Below are 27,939 nucleotides of genomic sequence, written 5' to 3' on the forward strand. Positions count from 1 at the left end.
GAAAAATTCCCCAATCCAGCTCACTTTCCAATTCAGCTATGTTGTCCTAGATTGCTCCCTTCTCTGGGATTCTCTAAACTCTTCATCCTTTTTGTGAATAAGCCTGATATTTTCCTTATTGTTATGAAATACATCACATTTCTCTATGTTTATGATAAAAAATAAATATGAAATATATTTTTATTTTAGGTAGACAGATTATTTACACATAACAGTTTTATATTACATTTTTAAATAAATGATTTCATTTATTGTACACACTATACAGTGATGGTAAGCCCTCACGGGCAGGGCTCACCTTACCATCTTGCCTTGAATTGTATTGTAATGTTTTCCTTATATTGTAAAGCGTGCCGCAAACTGTTGGCGCTATATAAATCCTGTATAATAATAATAATAATTAAGGATGCACCAATTCCGATTCTAGTATCGGTGCCGATGCCGAGTATTTGGTACTCGCCCAAATGCTCCGATGCCTAGCCCGATACCTGAGCTTCCGGTATCAGGAAGCCGGGCAGCGAGTCATTACACCTGATTGGTCGGGAAGCCTGCTCCATACCTGAAGTCGAAGCAGTATGGAGTCAGCTTCCCGCCCAATCAGGAAGCCAGCATGCAATGACTTGTCGCCTAGCTTCCTGATTGGTCGGGAAGCTGGCCATCGGGAAACTGGACGGCGAGTCATTACCCGCCACCAGCTTTCTGATTGGCCAGAAAACCTCGTCACCTGGTGATAAGGGAGCAAGGAGCTGGCTTCCTGGCCAAACAGGAAGCCGGGCGCCATGTAATGACACGGCTTCCTGATTGGCCAGCTTCTCGACCAATCAAGAAGCTGGGCAACGAATCATTAAAGGCGCCCAGCTTCCTGATTGGCCAGAAAGCCAGCTCCATGCCTTCTGGTGAGGAGGGAGCATGGAGGCGGCTTCCCTGTTAATCGGGAAGCTGGGTGGCGAGTCTTTACACGCCGCCTTGCTTCCTTAATGGGACTTCCGGTATCGGTATTCGGTATCGGCGAGTACCCCAAAAAAATATTGATACTTGTACTCGATACCCCAAAAACTGATATCGGTGCATCCCTAACATTAATAACTACTACAAGCCAATTAAACTTCAGCTTTAAGCCTGTGAGGTTATATATATTAGCAGACCACAAACAAGCTCTGCGTATCAAAGCGTCTCTCTGCTGTAAGTCGAAGGCGAGCGTATTAAGCCACGAGCAATCATAAATATTCCGTGTGTGTTCTACTTGTAAAATGTGTCATTCCGCATTCCATTTCAAGTCTTACTCTCCCGCGGCTCGCCTGTTATCAGTCTTCGAGTGAATGTGAAGAACATGATTTCGATGCTGAGATTTCAAGTCCCTGGGACACTCTTCGGCTCTATCAGTCGGTTGGAATGCTGCACGAAGCCAAAAACATTTATCTTATTATTTTTTAAAAAGAGTTACATTGTGATCAGTGTGCTGCCCATGGTCTACATGTGTTCAGGTTTGTTCAGTAGACAATGTAAATTTCATTTAGTTCCAAATGTATATTTGGATTAATTTTGTTTGAATTCAGACATTTGAATGCATCCCAATGTCCGAAAGCGAACGAAACCGAATGCCCGCAAGCGACTGTTCTCTGGCCAATCAGATGTATCTTTTGGCTCTTGGCGGCTGCATTACAGGCAAGGCCATGTGACTTACTGTTGTGGAGTTGATAAGAGCAGCAGGAGAGCACACGGTGTCTCAAGGCCCAGTCCCACCATATCCAGTGCGTTCCGGCACAGTCCAAGCCCAGAAAGCACAAGTGCAGGAGGTTACATGTCTGTTGCTCAGTGATGTAGTACAAATAGTGCTTGATGTACCGAGTGTGATCCAGATAGATTCCAGAATGTTGTATTCATGAGACAAATTGAAGAAGAACGCCGGGCAAAAATATTATTACTATATTATTATATAACAAGGAGTATGCTGAAAGGAGGAGAGAGCAAAGTGATAGAGAGATGAGCTCATCAGTCTGCTGCTTCTCCTTCACTATCCAACCACAGGCTGGGAGATGGACAAGACCTGTAAGCGTTACTTAGCTGCAGCAGAACAAAAATAGGTCTCCTGCCCTGCCAGACAAGGCTGTGCTGTGTGATTGGATGAAGCACCAGCACACTGCAGGGGTCATCCCTATGCTCTTTCCTCCTGTTCCCATGTTAGTAGTCTAGACTGACACACAGATTGAGCCCTGACTGGCTCATAGTGCTCTTCTCCTTCCAGTCTGGGTATGAAGACTATGCAGATGAGTAGAGGAAGCTAATATACAAATAGAAGGGCCAATTCACATCGAATCCGTTGCATCGTGATCCGTTTGTTAACGAATGCTGATGGACGGGCACTGAAACATGAATGGGTGTGAATGAAGCTGGTTCACAACGCTCCGTCTGTGGCCTTGTGTTATGTTGCATTTAAAAAAAAAAAAAAAAAAAAGTAGAAAATGCACTACTTTTTTTTCCAGAGCATTGTAATACAATGGATCCGGTGTGAACCAGTCCCATTCACATCCACTCATTTTCTGGTGCCCTTCCGTTAGCATCTGTTAAAAAACTAATCACAATGCAACAGATTGGAAGGAAATCAGAAGGTACCGTTGCAAGTCAGCGAACCCTTTATTGACTTGCGGTTTCCTTCCAATTTTGGAGTGATTTTGCTCTCTTAAAGAGGAACTTTACCCATATTTTTAAAATAACAACAAAGGCACTTTTAGAAATGTTTAGTAATGGCAAACAACAGATGCTACTAGATAGGGATGCAGAGATACCAGTCTTTTTCAGTATCCAGAATGACTACTGATATTTATCTTTCAGTACTTGCTGATACCAAGTACTATACCGGCACTTCCGCCAGCATGTAATGAATATATTTATTTATTAATGACATTTTGAATGAATATATAATTGCACTAAATGTTTCTTCTTACATTTAGCTGGAGTTGAGTTTAGAGTTCCCATAGACCGTAGATGCCACTAATAGACACCCTTGTGTCTATTGGTAGCTGGCTGATGGATATCAGGGGTGCAACTGAATAGGCCAGGCTATCTAAGGACTTGAAAGCTGCAATAAATTACATTATCATTCTCGGGTCTAGATATCCTTTAAGCTGTCTAGCCCAGGTACAGCTGTCACACTATTGTATACAGTATATTCCTTCTTATAAAGAGTTAATTACTGTTGCCCAGAATCCCTACAGTGGAGGTTTGTGGGAACTAGACATGTGCCCCGGCAAAAAAATAGTTTTGTTTCATTTCGTTTTGATTTGATTCAGATTTTGAGTATTTTCTTTTTTCAGGATTCGGGTTTGAAAGTCAATTTGTTTTGGGATTCGGTTTCGGACGAAATTCTTGACTACCATCACCCCCTTTACCTTCGACCCCCCCCAAATCCTTTCAATTACCACGCTACACCAGGGTTGGAGTATAAATGGCCACAGCAGCCTTTTATTACAAAACTTTTATAAATACTCTTTAAATAACAATCAAAAACAACAATAACCAAGTAACATACAGTAGCTTGCTAGGTTTCAAGGTCCTTGAAGGCACTCACTATCCAAACTCGAACCAGTGTCTGCGGGCACCTTTCTTAAACGGAATGACCCCAGCCACCATACAGCGCCTCGGGGATGTACTTCAATTGCCCGCAGACCCACCGTGGTCCCTCTTACCAGGTCATGACGTATGACCTTACCACCACCGAAGGCCACCCACACCACTGATGCGTCCCCCCGTCAAATTATCCAACCCAGAAAATTGCCTTCATGGATACCCAAACCGCCATAATGCTGCAACAAACTTTAGACACCACCAAAACCATACCATGACGGGCGGGTGGGAAGTCCTGTTCCTTCTCCTGGTCACGCTGGCTCCTGGAACTCCTCCTTCCTGGATACTCTCCGAAGCTCCTCCTGTAAAGCTCCCTCCACCAATCCTGTGAGTATCCCTCCTCTAATTCACTTTTCCCTTTAACCCTTTTCTCTCCTGGTTCCCTTTCCCACCCTTGTCATGTAGGCCTTCCGCTTATTGCACTTTGTTCCATAGCTCCCGGCCTGTCTTTAGCGGTAGTCTGTACGAAAGTTCGTTTCCGTTTTGTGCTCGTTTCATTAGCTTTGTTGCAGCAAAGTGACATTAAAAATGTTTTTTTTTAAATGTCACTTTGCTACAACGAATATTCGTCCACAAACGAAAAATCGTACAGACTACCGCTAACGAATTTCGTTTGAATCTCCGAATAATGAGAAAAACAAATTTTTACTAAACTAATCACACATGTCTAGTGGGAACGTCTGTTTCCTCACTGACTAACCCGGGACAGAGGCCACAAGCCACACTATTACTGCTTGTCAGATTACCGCACCAACAGCATCTTGGGCCCCATCATTCGCTAGCCAAAGGAAGGTAGTACTGGCCAGTAGATTTAAGACCTGGATCTCTTGGGACTTACTATTCATCAGAGGGACTACAGTAGTCAGTGTAGGATTGTCTAAAAGTCCAGATAGACAGATAACAGCAATTGAGGTTGGTCTAGATCAGGGGCCCCCACAATTTTTCGTCTGGAGATCTACTTTAAAATGACGAGCTCAATGAGATCTACCAATGAAAAAACACCTGCATTCAGGGGCGGGAGGGGGCGTGGCAGTGCATTGAAGTCAATGGCAACGCAGGCAGGCCCCTCACCCACAGTGCGATCGCCTGAACCCGGAACGCAGGCACATTAGTGCCTGCGTTCCAGTCCAGTGCGATCCGCTAAAATGCTGCAAGCACTATTATTGCAGATCGCACTGGACCGGAATGCAGGCACTAATGTGCCACGTTTTCGGGTGTGGGCGGGGGCAGGGCTGTGGTGCCATTGACTTCAATACAACCCCACACCCCCTCCCGCACCTGAACGCAGGGAGTCAGCTGCCTTACATTCCAGTGCATCCTAGAGGCCCCGGCGTCCTGTCCTCCCGTGGTGCTCGTGCGGCCGACGTTGCACATGGGGAGAGGTGTCCTGCCACTTTCCATCTGCAGCGTCTGACACATTCAGCCAGCAGCCGCACGAGCACCGCCGGAGCATAGCCGTAGCAAGCTCCTTTTGCGCCCGAGGCAAGAAAAAAACCGTGCCCCCCAAGCAGCGCCCTGCCTCCAGGATTTTTTTTACTATTTTTTATTTTATTTGTATTATTTCTTATTTTTTTATTGATTTTTTTACTTTTGGGGGGTTTCGGGAAATATTAGGGGTCTAAACAGCCCCCTGATATTTCCCTTTTAAAATAGAAAAAGAAATTGAGGATACAAAGTTCTCAATCTCTTTTTCTGCAGCTTCTGTTCTAAATGACTGGAAAGTACAGAGGCTTCCCATTCATTAAGAAAATATTTTATTGGCATCCAGTTTCTGAATGGGGAGGAACCTCTGAGCAGAGTGCTACTCCCCATTGAGAAACTCATGAATGAACAGGAAGTGATGTAAATCACATCCTGTTCATTCATAACTGGGGACACATAGTACTATATGTCCCCAGTTATTTACAAGCACTGGAGTGATCAGCTGATCGCTCCAGTGTTTGTCCTGCACAGAGGATTGGTACATATCACTGATATGTACCGATCCTCTGCTGCTCGGCCATGCACACAGGGGCTTAGTTTCTCCTCTGGATCCCCTCCCTGCTCTCCCGGGCAGAGGCAGAGGGGGATCCGAGGAGAAGTGAAAGAAGCACTCGGGGGGGCTGAGTACGGAGCCGTTGTCACAGAACTAACGCCGAGACATGAAGGGAAAGAGAGGCGCCTGCTGTCAGTACCTGGCCGAGCGTCTCTCCCTCTCTCCTCACCGATCGGCCTTAGTTCTGTGACAGCTGCTCCCTCCTCCGCTGCTGGCTGCAGCAGTTCCTTCACTTCTTCTCGAATCCCCGCTGCATACAGATAGGGAGAGCAGCGGGGATCCAGAGAAGCCCCACTGGCGGGAGGAGAGGACATCGCAATCTACCAGTTGATCGCGATCGACCTTATGGGCACCCCTGGGTCTAGATGTTCAAGTGTCTCAATATACATGTAGTTCATGTATCCATCGCACTCCTTACCATTTTTCCATACAAATTTAGGTGGGAGCAATGGTAGTCAACAGATGGCAGCCGTCATTATGCAAAGATAAGAAAAAAGACACCGGCACACCAAATGCAAGTCAAATAGGTCTATTTATTGACGTACATTCAGCAGTTTCACACTTACTTCAACGTTTCAGGGTCTCGCAAGAACCTCTTCATCAGGCTTGTTCTGCCTGATGAAGTGGTTCCTGTGAGACCCCAAAGAGTTGCATTGAGTATGAAACTGCTGCATGTGCATCAATAAATGGACGTATTTGACCTGCATTTGGAGTGCCGCTGTCTATTTTCTTATCAATATACATGTAGTTTCTTTATTTTTGCATCGGCCGATTATCTGTTTACCAAATTAACACTTTATTATTCAGTAAAGCTTTTCCATCTCCTCAAGGTGTGCTGGTGTGCTGTGGATCCATTACAAGAGGCCTATCACAGAAGCAAGACAGAAGAACCCATTTCTTCCAGCGGGTCCTTAGGGGGTGAGCGCTACAGCTGTAAGGAAATACCAGTTAATTCCTTCGGTTATGAACACGATAGGAATCATACGAGCGCAGGAAAGAATGTTTCACCAGCGTCACTATCTTATCTTCAGTATCTGCAGATCAAACAAGATCCTGAACGTTCTGCATAAACATATGCAAATGTTCTTTTCCCGTTTCAGGTTTGGTGCCCCTTCCCATCGCCTCTCATACCCACTAACAGCCAAACAATGAAAACCCATCAAGAGATTTTCTTAGATCAGTCGGCTGTGAAGGTAAAGTCATCCATTTGCTGATACAGATCTGACATGGCTTAGTTCCACAATCCCGCTGCTTTAAACTATTTTTTAAAGTGGAACTCGTGTTTTTTAATGCATGCAAAGAAATAAAAGGATAAGCTTGCTTGCGTATACTGACCTAAAATATAAATCTTTAATCCAGCAAGTATTAAACCCCCAGATGTTTACTGATAGAAAACATGAATCAAAACGGATCCCTCTCCGTCATCGGGATACTAAATGACAGATTCACGTATCACAGCCAAAAGTCACATTTGGTGTCTAGACCATATTTGTTTGACATTATTTGTTCATTTGGTGTCCATTGCTTGCCCATTCACTCTATTGTTTCCACTTTTTGGAGAGATGTACTGAATTTGTTTTTACTTAGCTCTGACACACAATTTAAGAGCAGCCAATTGTGCAACACTATGAATGGAGGCCAACATTTGGAAGGGGAGGGCGCAGGACAGTTGTCCCTAATGGAACCAGTCATATCCTGTTTCTTTCCCCCCCTGTAATTCAGCAAATTGGCAGCAGGCACTGTGGGGCTGGTACATACCATCTTCTAACGTCTAGTACAACAATCAATAGCTTATAGATTCAGTGGGGTAGGAGAGTGACGTGAAGAAAGTGGTTGAAGCTTCACATAAGTAAGAAGTCCATTTTGAGTGTTTTGGGGTATGGTGGCGTGTGCTGGGGTACAATGTAGTGTACTGATTGTATTTTGGCAGGAGGTGGGGTGTGCCCCTTGTACTGTAGAAAGGTAAATTGTGGAGTGCGCTAGATGATTTGGGTTGCGTGGTGTGGTGTGTTGTGTGTTGGGGTAAGTTGGGTGTGTTGATTATATTAGGGTACAAGATGAGGTTTGCTGCATGTATTGGAGTATATGATGGGAAGTGCTGAGTGTATTGAGGTACATTGTGGGGTGTGCTGAGTATACTGGGGTACATGGTGGGATGTTCTGTGGTGTATGCAAAGTAGGTTAGAGACACACAGTTTGGATACACAGTGTACTGCGGGGTGTGCTAACTGTGTGGGGTTGCACAGTGGGGTGTGCAGAGTCTGTTGGGGTGCACCAAGTGTGTTGGGGTGCATGATGAGAGGTGCTTACAGTAATAAGGTGAGTGGTGTTGTGCATTGAGTGTATTTGAGGGTACAATGATAGCCATGCTGTCTGGTTCTTGCCCTGACTATCTGTAGGATCCAACTCCACACCTAATGAGACCCCCCCACTACCCTCTTCATAGTCAGCCTGAAGGATCTGATTCCAATATAAACAAAGGGAAAACAATGGAAAATTCTACACTAAGTTGGGGGTGTTGAGAGTGCTTCTGACTACTAACTCCAACTTTTTGCATCCCTCTTCCTTTTCATCCAATAGTGCAATAGTGTATTCACACAGGTTGGCATATCCTTGATATACAGCTCCTTATAAAAGGTGTTATACTGTTGCTTTTGTTTGGAAATGCTGCTATGTGTAGAGGTACAGTACACCTTAAAAACTCACTCACTGCACTCTTTAGACCTTACTTTTAATATTTGCATTAGGCCCCTCCTTCATCTGAAAGACTGCCGCCACACCGGATGAAAACTAAAGCATGATGATTGATTTTTATTGATCGATTTATTGATTTCCACCTTGGAGCCCCATTTTGCGACGCACAAATACACACTTCAACTACTTACAGCTTTCTCTTTTACCCTTTTTTTTCCCTTTACAACCTTTTACTCCTTTTAGGAGATAAACCATTGATATTATTAGAATATTCCCCATAATACGGCCGAGCACTTGCAAAAGGGAGAAAAAGACATTTCACAAATTCTCAAGGAATTTAATATATTCAAATCTCTCCAATGATACCATGATGGCGAAGGAATATATTTCTTTGTGCATTACACCCTCTTATTGCTATTAAGTGACACAGCAGGAAACCTCCCACAACTCTGCGAGAATATAAAAGCCCCATTATATAAAGTTCTCATACGTCAAGCAGCTAAAAAGAATCATAAACCTTTATTCAATAAGAGAGAAAGAACAATAAGGGAAACCTGCGGCGACCAATGAGGAATCGTCCTTTCCGAGCCTGACTACGCATAACAGTTCACAGCTGAAATCAGATGTTTTGGGGTAACATTAAAGTGCCCCTATCAGGATTAAAAAAAATCTACAAAGCAATAGAACAGGTATTAGACCAGGGGTAGCAAACCTCCGGCCCTCCAGCTGTGATGAAACTAGAAATCCCATGATGCATCTCTATTCGGGAGTCATGTATGTGGCTGTGAGAATCTTGCAATGCCTCATGGGATTTGTAGCTCCACCACAGCTGGAGGGTCGGAGGTTTGCTACCCCTGTATTAGACCCACCTCTCTGGTGACCCATGTCTCCTACCTTCACCAAATTCCAGCACTGCAACCTTCATTCGCCACTGCTGTGTCTGTAAAAGTATGGGTCAGATGATGGAATTCTAGATAATTATTATTGCTGCTACACTTTTTCTTTTCAGACTACCAAACCCCAATGTTCAGCACTTGCTTCATGTGGTGGTGGAAGGAGAAGAATGCTTAGACTTTAGACCAAGACTCAAGATCTTATTCCCTTACAAAGATCAATTGATGTTGACAAAGATTCTGAAGTAGTTAGCTGTAAAGAGTATGTAAAGGCAAAAGTTATTTTTATTTTAGTCTAGGACAGAGTGCGGAAGGGTTAAACCATGTGTCAGGAACTGGATCTGAAAAATACCACTCCGTTGTAGGTAGCAGTCAATCTCCTTTATTGACTGAACATGATGTCACATAAACAAAGCGATGTTTTGGGACCAGACGGTCCCTTCTTCAGGCAAACAAATAGTGAACCCAGGGCCCCTGCTGCATCAGGCAGTGGTTCTTCCCGTAGAGCCACCTGGAACCTTGGATAGCTCCTTGCCTGATCTCTTGTACAATCCTCAATAAACCTAGTTTTCTGCTGAACTGTGAACTCCTTGCTCCTCCCCTGAACTTCCTAATTGTGACATGCCTCTGCACTTCCTGTTTGCCAGATTATTGTGCTCCTGCCAATATCTTGCTTCCTGCCCTTACTGTGATGCAATATCCTCATACTGCTACTCGTGTACCGACCTTTGGCTGCTGATTCACCAACTACTCTCATCGTCTTCCACTTCAAACCTGATACCTTTGGCTACTGACTTCAGCTTGATCACTGACTACACTTCTGCCTGCTCCTATACTACTACCGTCTGCTTGTGTTCCAAACCCGGCCTGTTATACCACGAGTTTGCCTGCTGTTTCAGCGACTAAACTTCCAGCCTGATCCCAGATTGTGACACCAGGTGTCCTCAAGCTCTTCAGCTCATCAAGTTCTTCATGAAGATTTAGATTGTTCATCAAGCCCCAAACATTTATATATGAAAATAATAGATACTGCTACTAATAATAAGAGATAATACTTTAACATTCCTTTTGTACTGAAACCGTTGATATCATTAATGGGAAGGATGCTTCTGATGATCATCAACAAGGGCACTGATATTTGGCTGGAGAGTGTTGCATTATAGTTGTAAGTCACCACACGCTTCCAGGTTCAGATTGTTCCTCTGATTAGTTATAATTGCATTTGCATGGCTAAAATCAGCTTCAGCTATGTATGAACTTGGGACAGCAAGTACAAATGACTAGGCCACTTATGGAGCTCTACAGAGACCTCAAAAGATTAACTGACCCCAATCATTCTTCCATCATTCATCGCCCACCTATATTGACCCCCAGACATTTACTGACTTCCTGTCAACCCAATTCATTTTATTGACCCATTGATCCTTGAGGGTCTCTATTGGCTACTTTGGGGAACCCTGGTGCAGACCATCTGTTAAGATGATATTTCTGTTGGTACACCCATTGCAAAGGTTCACCTCTCTATTTGTCCTGGTGACCATTGCCAAGAAGACAGAAAGTGATGGGAAATCCTAAATGGTAGAATTGCCATCAAAGAAATTAGAGGAGTTTTTTTTTATTGCCAATCCAAAGTCTTCCATAGAACTTCCAGTGTGTATAGCATGCATACTATATTAATATATTATTTTTAATGTAAAACAGCAATGATGTACAGTCGTTTACTGCAATCTGTGCGTAAGGTATTTGGAGGACGAAAGCAGCAACGCAGATGGATAAATCCAGTAAAAGGTTTGCTAAAAATTTTACAGAACTGAAAAGCCAACACGTTTTGGGGGGCCTAAAACTTTATCAGGGCTGAAAAACAAATCGGTTCAAGAAATTATATGAAAATCTTATACAGACACTCCTCACTTAACAACCGAGTTCCGTTCCTACGACTAGTTTGTTAAGCGAATTGGTCGATAAGCGAGGAGCTGCCCCTTACTGATATCGCAAACGTACTGTACTGTGGGGTTCACTGTAGTCGGTTTGTGTTAACCATCTTTAGATATTGTTTTAATGTACTAATTTTCACCAGTAGGGTTTGCTCATTGGTCACTTATGCTGTTTCATCCACCAGACTTTGCTTTGACAAAGTATTTTGCGGGGGTTACATCATATCTGGCTATGGCTTTGTGATAAGCCAATCATTGCAGAGAGTGTCATCAGTAGGCGGGTTTGCCTATAACAAAATGTTTGAGCATGCTCATATCTGGCTCTCTTTTCACTTCCCAATCGGAATTGGCTACTTAGCTTCTGGGCTGTTGTCCAGGCCTGAGGGCTTACAGCCTCAGGGCCTACTATGTGCTTTTAGACTTTACTAAGTACTGGTTAAGGACTTTACCCATGCTGACTGGATCTATGGGGACACTGGAGCACCACTTGAACCTCCATTGGTCCAAGCTGTAGTCAAGACCTGACATAGAGCACACACTGGAACCTCCATTGGTCCAAGCTGCAGTCAAGACCTGACACAAACCATACACGGGAACCCCCATTGGTCCAAGCTGCAGTCAAGATCTGACACAGACCATAAACGGGAACCTCCATTGGTTAAAGCTGCAGTCAAGACCTGACACAGACCATACACGAGAACCCCCATTGGTCCAAGCTGCAGTCAAGATCTGACACAGACCATAAACGGGAACCTCCATTGGTCAAAGCTGCAGTCAAGACCTGACACAAAGCATACACGGGAACCTCTGTGGGAATTGATATACTTCTGACCTATTGTGGGAGAGAGGTTTGACCTTCCATACAGGGACTGTAAGCCAAGAAATGCCAGGCAGAGTATTCCTGTTCATCTCCTGGCAACCAGTGACATCAGAGAGCAGGGCAGGACACTGGCCAGAGTGTACCAGGTTGTTAACCCCCTTCACAACCTGGGATGCTCTGGCCAAAAATGGGGCAGCAGGCACACTTGCCCCATGTGATCCAATGAGATGCCGCCTGAGGCAACCACCTCATGCTGCCTTATTATAAGGATGGCCCTGGATGGAGGGACCGTCAATCCTAACAAGCGACAGCGAGGACTATGCACATAGGGGAAAAAAAAGCTATAGCCTCAATGAGACTATCCAGGTGAAAATGAATATTCATAATTTTCTAAACATAACTACAGGTTTTAAAATCACGTTGATGCTTAAAATGCTCATTGGCAGTGATAGACATTCCTGAAATGAAAACAACAAAACACAAATTACAATCTAACTTTGTTTTTCCCCCTCCATTAGAACCACTTTATCATTCCAGTGCGTTGTAAAGTGCGTAGTACGCAGGGCAGCCAGTGAAGTAAAGAAAATAACTCCTCTGACATTAACTACTAAGAGAGATATAGTTCCCAATTGCACACAATGGCTCGGTGAAAAGCGTCAGTTCATTATCCATTTAGAAGCCGCGGAGAGCAGCAGTCTCGGTTCATGGCGGCTGCCTTTGTCAAGGCTGAAAGCTTGATTGCAATTCTCCTTGATTCAAGGCTTTGGTGCGGCGCATTTAAAAGCTCTGCGGGGTTGGTCATGTTTACAGCACAGCTACGGTATACTTAAAGCCACACAAAAAAATCACATGAAAAATGTGCGTGTCCTTTGGAAGATGTCATACAATCTATCAGAAAGGAGCTGAAGAACAAGCAGCACGACTCTTCCTAAAGGGAACCTGTCAAGAAACAAATACACGGCCTTACGTTGTAGAAGCAGAACTCCAGGCAAGCAGCTAAATGCATAGGTGAAAGCCATCTATGCCAGCTGTTCTCTTTGCCTTAGGGCCCACACCAGTTGCAGTGTGTTCCGACCCGATTCTGGCCAGAACGCACTGCCTCGCATTGCGGACGGCTTACTTTTTAGTGAGGCAGGAGGGGGCGTGGCGGGCCATTCAAGTGAATGGCACCGTAGCCACGCCCTCCGGCCGCAATGCAATCGCCCACACGGGATCACAAGGCACATTGTGCCTGCAGTCCGGTCCGGTGCGCTTGCAGCATTTTGATCGCACCGGACCGCAGGCACAATGTGCCTTGCGATCCCGTGGGGGTGATCGCATTGCGGCTGGAGGGCGTGGCTACGGTGCCATTCACTACAATGGCCCACCACGCCCCCCTCCTGCTTTACTAAAAAGTGAGCCGGCCGCAATGCGAGGCAGTGCGCTCTGGCCAGAATTAGTCTGGAACGCACTCCAACTGGTGTGAATGGGCCCTTAAGGATCTGCATTTCTGTCCATCTAGTCTTGAAATATACAGAGCTCTGCCACACAGTAGAGTCCGGCCTGGCAGGGAGGGAGGCCTGTTCTTTTTTTTTTTTGCTAAATTTCCACTTACAGGTGTTCTTCCCATCACCACACTGTGAATGGAAAGTGAAGGAAGGACCAGCCTTCTGATGAGCTCTATGTTCTGCTGTACAGGGACTTCAAAAGGAACATTTATATGAGCTTGTTGGATATCCTATTCAAAAACCATGGGCAATAATATGGCATTGGCCCCTCTTTGTGGCTATAGCAGTTTCCACTCTTCTCGGAAGGCTTTCCATAACATTTCATAAAATTTTGTAGGGTGTCTGAGGGAATTTTTGCCCATTTTGTCAAAAAAGTATTTGTGAGGTCAGGTTCTCATGTTGAATAAGGGGACCTGGCTCACAATTCATCTCAAAGGTTAAGGTGGTTGGAAATACAACAACATATACTGTAATAAGTCTTTTTAGCTGTCGATGGTGCTGTAGTGCAATGTTAGTCTTTGCGTGCATGCTTATCTATGATGCACGCACAGGAAGTTCTTTTCTCTCTTTATGTTTTCTTCACAATACCGTATACCTACATGTAATGTTCTTCTAAGCAAGTCAAATTTAATTCAGCATTTCTCAAGATCTCAGTGCTTCATTTAAACACATAACCAACAGAGGTCGGGGCTCTGTATAGGCCACTTGAGTTCCTCCACACCCAACTCATCAAGCAATGTCTTTATGGAGCTGGCTTTGTACAAAGGGCACAGTCATAGAGGAGCAGAAAAGTACCTTCACCAAACTGTGACCACGAGGTTGAAAGGGCAGAATTGTCTAAAAAGTGTTTGTATGATAATGCTGTAGCATCAACAATACCCTTCACTGGAAACACCTGAACTCCATCATTGGGAGGGGTGTCCGCATACTTTTGACCATATAGTGTTTGTAGCATTCCATTGCTGATTTCCCCTTCTGAAAATGGTAGTTGACTGGCTGTCATGCAATAGCTTTGGGTTGTAATAGTTACTGACCTGACCTTCGAACAAGAGTAGAGATAAAGAAGCCTGATGTTTCTCTAACTTTCATTTGCTGCATGACAGTTTCAGGTCAGTGACTTGGAATTTATTCATTGAATTTAACCATTTAAGTTCAAGTCTTTTCTTGACTAAAGCAGGTGGTGTAAGAGTAAGAGTTGGGTCATTAAACCAGCCAAACTAGATCTTCTCACATGTTTGAGAGCTACCCCTGTAAACTTTCGAAGTATAGGATGGAACTGACCCTTCCTATCCAAAGGAAAGTTGTGGGCGGTTAGGAACACAGACAATACTGTGCTATTGGTTTCCTAGTCAAGTCTATTTACTGCTAATTCCAGTTGAGGGCCATCACAGAGAAGCTTCAATTTTCCCTAAATACCCATCTTTGGCTCATGAAAGCAATGTAGGTGTATTGTTAGGTCAATGATTTCAAATACATCTTGCCATTATCAGACCAATTTCCAGCATTTCTAAAACATATGACTAAGATCCCCCCCCCCCCCCGGAGGTGCGGAGGTGAACCCAGGTCACATTTCAGAGTCTCTACTAGAAAAGCTGTACATTCTTAAGGAAATTCAATATACTCTATGTAATAGTAACAGATGTGTATGTCTCAAGGAGGGAGATAACAACCTCTGAGGAACTCTTTGGGGTTCTTCAAGTTACTGCTACATTTTTCCTCAGGTCTGGTAATTCTGGTATTCTACAAAGTGGTGTAATAATTTATGTACGTAATTATGGGGAAAGCATATCGGGAACAAAAAAGCAATTTTGTGCTCTTGGTTATTTATTGTAGCCCCGTGGATATTGTTATCCATTTGCACGAGTCAGATTAAAGGAGAACTATGGGGTTAGGGCTTTTCCCCATAGTTCTCAGGGTAACGGGAGGACACAAACTAGCGTCCTCCCGTCACCCTAAGCTCAGTATACGGCGAGCTACAGCTTGCCGTATCCTGAGACGCCGCAGCCGGAACGGATCCCGATAATTATGTCTGGATCCACCCAGCTGCGTGAGTGACAGCTGGCTCTGCCTATCTAGAGGCAAAGCCAGCTGTACCCGCCCCCTCCCCCGTCCGTTCCGCCACTCAGCGCTGGATTCCCCCCTCCCCTGTCACGGCTCTCTGCCGACACAGGATCGAGAAGTGAGCGAACCCCGGTATGTGTTCGCTCACTTCCCGATCTATGAGGCTAAGTGAAAATCACTCGCCTCATAATTCTCCTTTAATGGCCTGAAACATAGAAAAAAGATGGCCAGTTATAAGGGACATTCATATTAGGCTCCATGGGAAATCTGGAATGAATTTATCAGGAAGAAGGCCATTGGTTATTACTTTTGCTGTGGGGCAAGTATATACTGTGTCACCTGTATCCAAACAAGCACTCGTAAACCTATATGTTTAAAGAAGAACCCCATATTGTCTAGGAGCAAGTTATACTCACCAGAACCCTGCAGCTGGCTGCCTGTTAGACCAGTCCCTGAAGCCTCTATACACTTCCGCTCCAGCAGTCTTTGGTCCTGTGAGCCATCACGTCCAATACAGTGTATTGGACGTGATGACACAGAGGGACATACTATCGCTGGAACAGAGGAGACAGCCTGCAGGGACTGGTCAACAGCCAGCCAGTTGCAAGATTCAGGCGAGTATAACTTTGGAATTTTTACTCCTAGACGAAAACGAGCAGTTAACCCTTGCGGTTGCTACCTATCTTCTTTAAGTTCCTTAAAACAAAAAGTCTCAGGCGATTCTGTTGAATGCGTTTGTTGCTAAAACTAATGCAACCACCACATGCAATGATTCGAAGGATATTATATTTATATTTTTATGTTTAGACACTTCTTCTCTAGACCTATCTGCACAGAATCCTTGTGGTCACACGCGAAACACCACAATTAGGGTTACCTGGACAGTCCGGTTTTGGAGTCTTGTGTCCGGGTGTCCAGCCAGCGGATCCTCAGCATGCGCGATCAGGCGATTCCTCAGGCGAGGAAGATCCGGGTTTGAGGCTGATGCGGCCCCCCCAAGATTGCGCATGCTGAGGACCCCGGCAGCCGCATCTGTGATTGCTCCTCCGGCTCTCTAACACCGTGCTGCTTGCCTGTGGACCCCTGGTGAAACACCATAGCCTAGACAGCCCTGAGAGTCGCACAGCCTACCTAAGAGTCGCACAGCCCACCTGAGTGTCGCACAGCCCACCTGAGTGTCGCACAGCCCACCTGTGTTTCGTACAGCCCACCTGAGTGTCGCACAGCCCACCTGAGTGTCGCACAGCGGCGCTATAGTGTTCTGGTTTCATTTCAAGAAAAGGTGGCAATCCTAACCACAGTGCCAAATTGAACTGTTTCGCTATATTGGAACAGCCGAGTTTTTGTTCCCAGTATTTGTTCTGAATCATAAGCTTCAGTAAACTTTACCTTAATTCAGCTGCAAACTGTCTCTGGTGTCTCATTCGGCTGCCGAACACCTTATTACACGCTATACGGCCAACATCACAGCTCGGCGATACTGTGCTGGAAACAGTTAATGGGAAGGTTATTTTCTTTCTTTCTCTCATTCTCACAAGACATGTTTGTAACTGACACCGCGCCGGGCATAAAGATGCAGAAAACGATCATTTCATAAATGACTGAATTAGAAGTCACCGGCCATATTAATAGGATGTCGCCGGCGAACACGGCCCGTTGATTATGTAATGCTAATCAGTACCCAGATGGAGATTGTTAGGATACCATGCATATAAATAATGACATTAGTGGACATCAAAAATTGCATTCTTCACTTCCTCTGTCTGAAAACACAATCAGATTAAATATTACTTACTGCGATGGATTCATCAATAGATATATTAATAAATATAAAGCTCTCTCCTCTTCAGGTGATGATAATTTTGTGACTCATTCACAAGCCTGCCGCAGTTTTGTTACATCAGAAATAATATAGTGGTAATTGAGGTTGCAGAGAAGTAATTTGTTCCTTTTTAGGCCTCTTTCACACAGCGTTGAGCCGGGCCGTACCCGTCCGTGCAACGTGCACGCCCGTATCGGGCTGTTCCCGGGATTGCGTGCAGCAGCCTGTTCTACCCTACGCCATCATAGGCCATACGCTGTCATACACACACCCGAACTGCACATCCATGCAGGTTCGGGTGTCCATACTCGGACGCAGACAGGATGGGCCCTGTCTGCGTCCGAGTATGGACACCCCTACCCGCATGGATGTGCACCTTGGTGGTGCGTACGGGCGCGTCTTCACATAGGGAAGAGCATGCTGCTACATGCAGGACCTGTCCTTCCCGGGAACAGCCCTAAACGGGCATGCACACTGCACGGATGTGTACGGCCCGAGTTTACGCTGTGTGAATGAGGCCTTATAACTTGTTTGTTACTAAATAAAGCTTGGTTGAGTCTCAGAGATTTATAAATTTATTACAGGTATTTAGCACCAACAATTAATTAAATGCTTTACATACTGCACATTTACATCAGTGTCTGCCCTCAAGGAGCTTACAATCTAAGGTCACTATATCACATATCTCACAAACAGGGCCGATTTAGACAGGAGCCAATTAACCTACCAGCATGTCCTTGAAGTGGGAGGAAACCCACACAAGAGCACAGAGGATGTACAATCTCTTTGCAGATTGTGTCCTGACTGGGTTTCAAACCAGGGACTCCAATTCTGCAAGGCAGGACCTATCCTAGGTTGACAATAATGCTCCATAGGTAGAGCACAGCACAGGCCACCAAGCCCTTGTGCTGCCCTATGAGAGATGAGCTTGCTATAACAGAGAACTGGTGAAGTGGTCAAATCAATCAATCAACAGAACACTATTGAATGGAGCACAGTGTGCAACTGCTATGCAAACATGAATCCTGCACGACTCTGGTAGCCAGCATGTTATCTACTCTAGTTTGGTGAGCTCTAGTTATCTGGTGTGATGCAGTGGAATCCTACCTTTTAAAGTGACGCTAAACTCTGGAGTTAAATCTTAAAAATACATTCAAGTACCTTAACTATAAACAACAATGTATCTTATTTGTGTATCACTCGGCTGTAGATCCTCCAATAACCCCTGAATTGGTGCTGACACTGTCCTTCCTTCTGGAGGGGGGCTACTTTTGTTCCCCATGGTCCCTGTCTGTGTTGTAAAGTAGCCACCGGTCCAAGCTCGCTCCCGGGATGGACTACAATCTCATGTTTAGTTAGTTAATTTGTATTGATTCAATACAAATTTAGTTGAGTCACTTTTTATTTTGGGTTCAGATACACTGTAAGTTGTAAGCTTCTTGGCAGCAACAACTGATATCAATAGTTGCATTTGTTGGTATACAAATAAGAAAACTGAAATAAGTGATCCTCGTGTTTCTTTACATAAGATATTAAACGTGCCGTTTGCAGATTGTGCACCGACACCCGTATCATGCGTCTCCCCAGCCACATTACAGCACACACAGTTATGTATACGCCGTTACAGCGACACATGCATTTTCCTCGCTGACTGTAACAGCTGCTCCTTGCTTTTGCTTTTTTTTTTCCTTCGGCCTGCCAAATGGTACAATAACCATTTTCCAGTCATTGACTTCAATTCTCTTGTTTAACACAAATTCACATTAATTAAAATCGCCTGTGACATATTTTCGTCATGAGCGGTCTGTAGAAGTTGTTCACGGCTGTTTGAGAGGAATTTTCCATTTTGCAAGTAGGAAATATTTTAAATAACCTTAAAATGGAGCGTTTAGGGCCTATTCATACCTATTGCGCTAAGGCAATTTCCCTTTTATTTTGGTCCAGTCCTGTATATGTTGGATTAAAGGAGAACTATGGGGTTAAGGCTTTTCCCCATAGTTATCCTTAGGGTAACGGGAGGACACAAACTAGCGTCCTCCCGTCACCCTAGGCTCAGTATACCGCGAGCTGTAGCTCGCGATATACTGAGATGCCGCAGTATACCGTGAGCTGCTGCTCGCCGTATACTGAGACACCGCAGCTGACAATTATGCCGGGATCCGTCCAGCTGCGTGACTGACAGCTGGCTCTGCCTATCTGTCCGTTCCACCAGTCAGCGCTGGCGGATCGGAGTGGGGAGGGGGGAATCCAGCCCCTCCCCTGTCACGCCAGAGAGCCGTGACAGGATCGAGAGGTGAGCAAACGCCGGTATGTGTTCGTTCACCTCCCGATCTACTGAGCCGACCTGTGACAGTCTCATTGTCACAGGTCGGCTAGAACTATGAGGTGAGTGAAAAGCACTCACCTCATAGTTCTCCTTTTATGTCCAATCTGGTTACAGAAGGACACTCAATTTTCAGCCATTACAATACGTTTCTTTCGATCATTTTGAAGAGTGCACTATATAGCTAAAGTTTCTGGACACCGGACCATCACACCCATGTGGGTTTGTTGGACATCCAATTTCAAAACCATGGCCATTGATATGGAGACCCCCACACACTCCCCCTTTGTAGTAGGGATGCACCGATACCGATACAGATGCATTGGGATTCTGAAATCTTTCTGAATTTCTGAAAATGTGTCCACATTTAGATTCGGAACTAAACAAATGGCACATGTCTATGTGACACCTGCAGTCAGGGTCGGATTTACTCTCTGCTGCCCCAAGGCCATGTTCCTCAATGTGCCGCCCTACCCGCCAACACCCCCCCACCCATGGAGAGTGGCAGACCCGCAGGCTGCATTCAAGTGATCTCGGCAAAATCACTGGGGTCACTTGTACAAAACAAGTGGCGGCTTCCCCGCTGTACATTTAGCTCTGCTTGCCCAAAGCAGGGCTAAATGTAGAAAACGAATACTCGCCCGGCGCCCGGAACTGCATGTCCCAGGCGTCGGGTGATAGGAATTCCTCACCCCTGCTGCCCCTCTACTCCCTGCTGCACCAAGGCAGGGCCTTAGTTGGCCTTGTGGGAAATCCGGCCCTGCCTGCAGTGTTACACACCGGCTCTTAGTCTTGGGAAGAGTAAATTTTACTCTCCCGATGCTTGACTTTTAACAGGAATATCTAGACAAATACATAACTTAATATAACTGCCTATTATTCACTCACTGTAAGACGGTCTGGTACTTGTAATCTGTACTGTAATTGTACACTGACTATTATAGTTTTAAAAAAAGTGTTTTGTTTTTAATATGATATAATGTACGATTATCCACTTATAAGTAGAAAGGGATTTCACATCATCTGAAACCTGTGTTCTTTAGAAAAGCAAGGTACCTCTATGACAAATACATAGCTAAACTCTCCTCTTTGTTATCCTTAAACCAATTCGGCAACACATGGTTGAGCTACAAGGTGACGAATAAGCAGACTATAGCGGCACAAAATGAAAATAGCAGGAAATTTTCTGTTGCTTAGTAATACGGACTAAATGCCACAGAAATGATTTTATTATAATGCAGAGCAAGAATGACAAAAACAAGCTTGATACCGCCACTGATCCGAAGATACAACGAGATGCCTTTTACAAGGCTCAAGCACACCTCGCAGACCACTTCTGAAATTGCTAATGGCTTGGTGTACAATCTCCCGACATCTATACTTCCAGGAAGTCTGAGCTTGTGGGTCGCAATGAATACAAGGGACAACCTCATGTTCTATTGCAATCCTGTCTCAAAAAATTGTAGAATACCTTGAAAGACAAGAAACGAACCCAGCCAGGGCATGTATCAACAAACACCCAAAAGCAAATGGCTTGACAATTGTCAACTTCTGCGGCTTACCTTTTTGTTGTTGTTGTCCGTCGTCCTATCAGACGGCAACAAATGTCAGATTGGGTCATTGTCACCATCTGATTGAAAAAAGCAAGTATGTGAAGTAGAGTTGCCACCTTTTCTTCAAGCGAAACCCGAACACTCAAGCGACGTGTAGACATTTTTTTGGGATAACGAGTGGTGGCTTATTCATATGTAAATAGCGCCACCCATTCATATGTAAATATCACAATTGAGACTATATTCAGTGGGGGGCCAGTAGTCCCTATCTTAATTTTGGTTGCCCCTGTCTGCCTGACATCTTGTGTCCGGGTTTCTGCTGCCATGAAACCCGAACACAGCATTCAAAACCCGAACTGTCCGGGTGAATCCTGGACAGGTGGCATGTGAAGACCATGACGTATCTGTGCTCCTATGCAGGGCCGGATTTCCCTCAAGGCCAACCAAGGCCCGGCCTTGGGGCAGCAGGGAGTAGAGGGGCAGCAGGGGTGTGGAATTCCAATCTCCTGATGCCTGGGACATGCAGTTCTGGGCGCGGGCGGGTAGTTGTTTTCTACATTTAGCCCTGCTAGTGATGTCGCCAAGATCACTTGTATGCAGCCTGCAGGCACATGGAGGAGCCTGGCCTTGGGGCAGAAGAGAGAGTAAATCCAGCCCTGCTCCTATGGATAATCATTTTTGCTGCAGATACACACATTCTTTGTTTGTTTTCCTTTGCAAACAAGGTGTTTGTATTCTTTCATGCATAACATCTTTAAGCATAGTATCAGTTATCTGTAATAAAAATTAGGGATGCTCCGATACCGATAATAGTATCGGTGCCGATACCAAATGATCCGATACATCCCCCAATACCGACACTTCCGGTCCTTTCCTCTGACTGGCGGTGCCAGCCAAACAGCATGGAGCCGGCTTACCAGCCAATCAGGAAGCCAGGCAGCAGGTAATGACTCACCGCCTGGCTTCTTGATAAGCGGGGAAACCGGCCACATGCTGTTTGGCCGGCTCGCTGCTGATTGGCCGGGAAGCTGGCTTTCCGGTTGGCCAGCATAGAGGCGGCATCCCAAGCAATCAAGAAGCTGGGCGGTGTGTCATTACCCGCTGCCTAGGCTTCCTGATTGCCTGGGAAGCCGCCTCCATGCTAGCGGAAGTACCGGTATCGGTACTCGGTATCGGCGAGTACAGAAATATAAATATTGTTACTCGTACTCGATACTGAAAGACCGATATCGGTGCATCCCTAATAAAAATGATCTGCAACTACAAATTTAAAGGGGTGAATCCGGCCTTAATGCGACTCTGAAATGTACTCATGCAATGCAAAGCAACAGGGTCACTTAAAGCTGAACTCCATTCCTTCATTCTTGCACAGTTTTATTAGAAGTTACAGCGAGTCAGATAAAGCCGTCTCATTTCCTGTCTGAACGAAGTCCAGCAGGGGTGTCCCTAGCATAATTGCCGCCTGAGGCAGGGGGGGCTGGTGGTCTTGTCCCAGGATGGGGGGGGGTTGGGGTCATAGGAGGGGGGGTGTTTGATGGGGTGGCGGTGGTGCACGCTAACGAAGCTCTGGCTGGCACCGTGGTGGTGCACCGTTTAGCTCTGGCTGGCATCTCGCCCAGCTCACTGACATCACTGGGACGCCGGCCAAGCTTGCAACCAGCAATTTCACTGCTTGCCAAGAGCTGGGCAGGACACTGGTCAGAGTATACCAGGTTGCTCTGGGGGTAGATGTGTATGGCCCTTTTACATCTCCCACCCGACTCTTAGCAGCCTGGGATGCTCTGGCCTGAAAGGGGACAGCAGGCTCATTGTCATGACAATGGAAAGGTTTTGATTAAACTTTAACTTAACATTGTATCTAAAGCCAAAACTTTTTTTTACATTGTGGATAGTGTGTAGAAGAGTTAAAACCTCTGGAAAATGCAACATTTTGAGTTGTCACTAGAACAGGAATAGAAGGGAGATGTCCTGGTTACAGAGGTCGATGAGGAAAGTTCCTGTGGGGTCTACAAGGCAGGAAGTGAAGGGAAATCTAATCCAAATTAAACTGATTTAAACTGGAAGCTCAAATGGGCTGTATATAGGAAGGTATTAAAAGAGTATGCACTCCCCAAGTCCCTCTGGCAACTCCTACAAAGTACCAATGCTATATAGGATGAGGGGATGTCTATAGTTACAAACCTATCTCTGCATTATTCTCACCCTAAACTGTCAATAGCTGATAGATGCTGGTGCTCTGTCGAGAACGCTGACCCCGTCAGATTTGTCTCATCGTCTGTGCATGCGTACAGACCAGGATTAACGAGGAAACAGGCATTTATTCACAGAGTATGTTGTTTTTATGGTTAATTGTGACCGTTAATAATATGCCACCCATGGCTAGTAAATGATGGATGGCATTTTATGCACATTCACAATTAATATCATCAGCAATTACATAATAAAGTAATTGCTTATGATGTTAATTGTGAATGTGAATAAAATGCCATCCATCATTAATTACAAATTAATACTGTGTAAATAAATGCCTGTTTCCTCCTTAATCCGTTCTGTGCGCATGCGCAGATGCTGAGGTCGGCAAATCTGACGGAGTTGGCATTTTTGACAGAACACAATATAAACGCTTGTAGAATATAATCGTTCAAGCGAAATTTTTCAACACTTAAAGTAAACAGAAGAAAAAAAAAACTGAATAAGTGTTTAAACGAGTGTCTGAACTTGGCTCAGATTCTGCAAACCTCACTGGAAATAATTAGTGACATTATGTTTGCTCGGAGCAAGACTATCTCCTGCGTACACAGTCGGTTTCCAGTCCCTTTTATAAATTTGCCTGTCGGGGTTAATATTGTTTAATGGAAGTTCAAGTAGCAAAATTTATATCCACGTTGAGACCTGTTTGATCGGTCATATTATTTATTAAAGGAGTTGTAAAGTCCCAGCATCTCCTCTCCTGTTATAACATCAGCATTATAATAGGAATACATAGTAGAGATGTTTCTGATAATACAATCAAAGCTTACTAGAAACAAATCCCTTTTATATAGTGAGTGCTGCTTTCTGCCTGCCCGTCACTTCCAACAACTTCCTGGATTCCCAGTGTGCTTTGTGTCTCTTTCCCTGCTGCTTGATGTGATGCAATCTCCATTTCTCAGCACTACATATCCCACCATGCATTGCTTCCAGCACACAATGATAGTGTTACATTGTTCAGACCTTGAGTTGCAGTTCAGAAGGCAGGCTCTGTGATAGTGGTGACACCAGAAAGTGAATATTCACTGGGCTGAGTGAAATGGTGTCAGTGCACTGAGGAAGTCCATCCTATGGGCATCTTCAGTTTAGAGACTTTTAGATGGATCTGGTTATTGGAAAACTCAATATAGAAATACAGATTTATTTTTAGTTTTTGACCATTTCTTTGTTGGGTATAAAGTAGAAACCGATACTCGTACTCGCCCAAATGCTCTGATACTTACCTCCGATACCAGAACTTCCAGTTAGAGGGATATCTCCATCTGACCGGCAGTGCAGAGGGAGCATGGAGTCGGCTTCCTTTCCAATCAGGAAGCCGGGTGGTGGGTTATAACCCAGCTTCCTGATTGGCAAGGAAGCCGGCTCCACTTGTTGCTAGGCAGCCTGGCTTCCTAGCCAATCAGGAAGCCGGGCAGCATGTAATGACCCACCTCCCGGCTTCCTGATTGGTCAGTAAGCCACGCTGCCTAACAACAAGTGAGGCCGGGAGGCGGGTCGTGATGTGCCACCCAGCTTCCTGATTGACTAGAAAGCCAGCTTCACTTGTTGCTAGGCAGCCTGGCTTCCTGACCAACATTTCTAGGACTTCAAGGTACAATTTTACCTTTACAAAACATAAGTTCTTAAAATATGTCTAAGGACGCAAAGTAACTTTGCAAACATAGCCGCCACCCCCCTGCCGTGTCTTTCCTTGTGTCTTGAGACCTGTCACTAAAGTCCCAACACTGCTTTGTTTATATTCATCTGTCTTCACATATTTATAGAAAAATAATGCACCAAGCAGCTTGCCTACAGACAAGGACTGAGGTAGGATAGTTAGGCATTCTATACACTGAGTGGCCATATTATTATGACCACCTGATGTTTGTAGGCAAATTAGCTATAATTTGGCGCTGAAGTTGCTAGAGGGCCAGACCATTATAAATAGGGAAGCAGGTTGTTTACCACGACAGTAGAAGTGATTTGTTTCTGAAGATACGGGTAAACAATGCGATTTAACAGCCTTTGAACGTGGGATGACTGTTGGCGCTCGGAGCCATGGAGCGAGTATCAGCAAAACAGCAGAATTCGTTAAATGTTCAAGAGCAGCTGTTGTTAAAGTGTTTAAAGACCGGACTGTCATTCGAAAATCTGGGTCTGAACGTGCTGGCCGTCAGCGACTAGTCAATGTTAGGGCAGAACGGAGAGTGGCAAGACTGGTACAAGACAACAGAAGGACAACAGCGCTGTGTCAGATTCCTCGCATCACCTTTCAACATCTTGTGGAGTCAGGAGGCGGCCCAACGAAGTCATCTCGTGGAGTTATCTCGTGGCCCAACAAAGTACTGATGGGGTGGTCATAATAATCTGGCCACTCAGTGTATGTGCAGTCTGCTTTCCACAACTGACTGCCAGGAATCACATGGAATGGGGAGGTGGGTGGGAAGGGCCTGCTGGCTTTTAGCAGTTTGAGGTCTCCAGTGATTTCATAAGCGCAGCGCATCGTCATTTATGGCTCAAACAATGACAACTTTGACTCATACAAGTATGTAGTTGTCTGCAGTTACATTGCACAGACAGACAGGCTAGTTGTAAACCGAGCAATGGTTATAATGAACTTGCAATGATAGCTTTTCGAAGAACATGGAAATACAAAGCAGACCTATGAGGTTATATCTACAAAGGCAACATGGGATTCCTGGCTATAATAAAGAAGCCTTTTGATCTTTAAAAGTGCAGTTAGGGTTAATTATGTTTATCCTCACAGGTTCTATTATAAACGACTCCACTAATACTGTTTGAAACAATGCTGTGCCTAGCGTAAAGAAGACCTGTCACCATACTGCTGTATAATAAAAAGTAGCGGCCCATTGGACTGTAGTAAATAGACCGCCATGTGAGTGGATCATGCTGGATGAAAGCATTGTTGTGCCTTCCCTATGGTCTGAGATTTACACCTCTCCCGGGTCTCTTTTGTGGTTTTTTAACAACACATTTGGCTTTTTTAGAACAGATATTGATGTACGGAGTTATTATGGCACTGGAGCAGAACAAGGAGATGTAAGCCAGATAATACTGAGATATTTAACTCATCGCTGTTCACAGGAGACTGTGGGCGGAATGACTGCGCTGTGGCCCAGGAACACGGCCTCTTAATGTAGCTGTGCTTTTATCATACACTTTGTATGTTAATTGTTAGCACAGAGCACCGGACTTAAAGGAGAATTATACAGAATTATACAGTATGATACAGGTGACACAGTATATTCTTGCCCCACAGCAAAAGTAATAACCAATGGCCTTCTTCCTGATAAATTAATTCCAGATTTCCCATGGAGCCTAATATGAATGCCCCTTATAACTGGCCATCTGTAATGCTCTGGACTACAAATCCCAGAGACGTCAAGCTTATCTCAAGGATGAGCCCAGCTGTAAAGCTTGGCAAAACTTTAATTTCTATTTGTTGTCTGTTCTTGCAGTAAACTTCAAGGAAACTGACTCAGTAGCATTAAAAGTACTTTACTTGGCGAAAATGCTGCGTGTAGAAAAATTAGTTACAGGAAAAAACAAATACATAAACAAGACAGGCTGCTACAAACATTCACATGCACCCACTACACTATCTTCTAGTACATGTATGATTTCTAGGAGGGGAAACACTGAGAATGTACTTAGCTTAGGCTGCAAGCTGCAGGCTCCACAAATTCCGTGATGAGCAGGACTTGGCCTAGCAAGAATGGCTTCTCGTTGCAGTATCCTTTGTATGTCCTGGTCTTCAAGCAAGTCCTCTCGTCTTGTGAAGCGCCCTCGTACTGTCCCCCTCCTGTGAAGCCCTGGTCTTGTGAAGTGCTGTGCTGGTGAACTGCTGTGTTACCTTTCATCTACTTGCTTTTTATTGAGAGAAACTGGCCTAAAACAATGGAATCGACGCCCCCTTTCACCTTTAGGAAAATGCAATACAGTTTCCCACCTCTAGGTGGCAGCGTTGTACCATAAATTGCCATCAGTAGTCAAGATTTGATTTGAGTCTTGACCAGGCTAGGCGTGACTATTTACGATCACCATCCCATTGTGATACAAATCAATACAGGACAAGCTACACCATTGTGTAAAACCAGTTTTGTCTGTATTGTTGGCCACTTCCATTGTATGAGCCCAGATTTCTATCAACAAACAAACAAAACCTCCGTCTCTATTGCAAATCTATGTGTGTCTGAAAAAGTCCACTAAGATATATCGCAACACACCATCCTTTTTCTATGTTTCGGACCATTAAAGGAGAATTATGAGGCGAGTGATTTTCACTCAGCCTCATAATCTGAGCTGACCTGTGACAATGAAACTGTCACAGGTCAGCTCAGTAGATCGGGAAGTGAGCGAACACATACCGTCGGTCTCTCACTTCTCGATCTATCCCTGCAGAGAGCCGTGACTGTCACTCATGGCTCCCTGTACGGATTCCCC

At 44.9% G+C, this 27,939-nt stretch overlaps 1 protein-coding gene across 1 annotated transcript in view; it reads right to left on the reverse strand.

The window, feature by feature from the left end:
• Positions 1–27,939, reverse strand: part of DGKB (diacylglycerol kinase beta) — a 374,677-nt gene that overhangs the window by 287,492 nt on the left and 59,246 nt on the right. The gene's annotated exons all lie outside the window — the stretch shown is intronic.

This window comes from Nanorana parkeri, unplaced genomic scaffold (genome assembly GCF_000935625.1).
Source record: "Nanorana parkeri isolate BGI_ZX_2015 unplaced genomic scaffold, ASM93562v1 scaffold300, whole genome shotgun sequence".
Lineage (NCBI taxonomy): Eukaryota > Metazoa > Chordata > Amphibia > Anura > Dicroglossidae > Nanorana > Nanorana parkeri.